Source organism: Aplysia californica, unplaced genomic scaffold, assembly GCF_000002075.1.
Source record: "Aplysia californica isolate F4 #8 unplaced genomic scaffold, AplCal3.0 scaffold00548, whole genome shotgun sequence".
Taxonomy (NCBI): domain Eukaryota; kingdom Metazoa; phylum Mollusca; class Gastropoda; order Aplysiida; family Aplysiidae; genus Aplysia; species Aplysia californica.
The window spans coordinates 108,978-110,221 of record NW_004797818.1 but is presented as its reverse complement, the minus strand read 5'-3'; the positions used below and the strand labels follow the sequence as shown (position 1 = coordinate 110,221).

Below are 1,244 nucleotides of genomic sequence, written 5' to 3'. Positions count from 1 at the left end.
TCTCTCCCTCTCTCTCTCTCTCTCCCTCTCTCTCTCTCTTTCTCTCTCTCTTGTGAATACTTCTCGTGCGACGAGAATAAAGTTGGGAAGTTCTATGCGACAGCCAATAATATATAAGGTCCTATTATATTAGGCCTAGAATCTATATAATTAAAACTTCCTTTTCGACAGCTCAAAACAACTTTTTACACCTCCCGACGGGCACATGTAGGCCTACCTTATTACCGACTTTAGAACCCCTCACATAAACAAAAGCAAACACATCGATTTCATTGGTTTTGCCACTGTAGGCTCAGCTGTTAACAAATATGCCTACCTAATGTTGAATTTCCACTCTCCATTCAGAGCTGAAAGGAATCAGATTTTTTCCCCCTTACTAGATCTACGTTTTTTTGTTTTTTTTGGTTTGTTTTGTTTTGTTTTCAATGTGGAATCCAGACCAAAATTGTAATGGTCTACAACAGATGTAGATCTAGATTCTAGATGTAGATTTGTAAACAAATAAAAGTTTTACAGCACAATTAATTATATTTTAATCTTCTAGATTCTAGATCAAGATCTCGAAATCTTCATCCTTGAAGATGTTACTGATTTTTAAAAAATAGGGGGGCTAGATCTACTGATAAAAAATAAATCTAATTTGTGAAAATGATAGATTAGCATTGACAGAAGAGTCTCGCCTTGATCTGTATACAAGTGTGTACGTATGCCAAGGAGCTTAGAACTAAATATCTTCTTGATGTATGCACGTATACATGTATGTATGGAACCTTGTGACTAATCAGAGCATGGCTGACGGGCTGCAGTTAGCCGCACGGTACACTAAGCCAGGCCTTTTTGCCAAAATTATCTCAGTCACAATAAAGTGATCTCAAGAGAAACCGACTGCTGAGGTGTGGTATTTGCACTAGTCTGTTATCCGGAATATAGCCATTAAAATCTTTCGCCGTTTACATATAACCACATATCAACGGAAGCTTGTCTTGTAAACAAAAGGTAATGTTCTTGTGGAGCAGAAGAAGACTTTTTAATTCATGACATAAATTCTGATTTTTCATCTAGATCTAGAGTCTAGATCTACGTCACATTTTTAGCTATATTATATATATGATGTATGCCTGTGTTTTTATATATATGCAAACAATAAAGGCCCATACTGCCTAGATCTAGATCTAGATTCTAGATCTAGATTCTAGTAACATTTGTTTTTGACAACAATGTTAACATGACGACATGGGGAGGGG

General features: G+C 36.3%; 1 protein-coding gene across 2 annotated transcripts in view; it reads left to right on the top strand.

Moving 5' to 3' along the window:
• Window positions 1–870: 870 nt before the first annotated feature.
• LOC101854523 (acid phosphatase type 7) overlaps window positions 871–1,244 on the top strand; it is a 26,813-nt gene continuing 26,439 nt past the window's right edge. Inside the window, exon 1 of one of the 2 annotated variants that reach the window (XM_005106639.3) lies at window positions 871–996. The gene's annotated coding sequence lies outside the window, so the exon portion shown is untranslated. The other variant, XM_013087126.2, reaches the window with a different exon arrangement.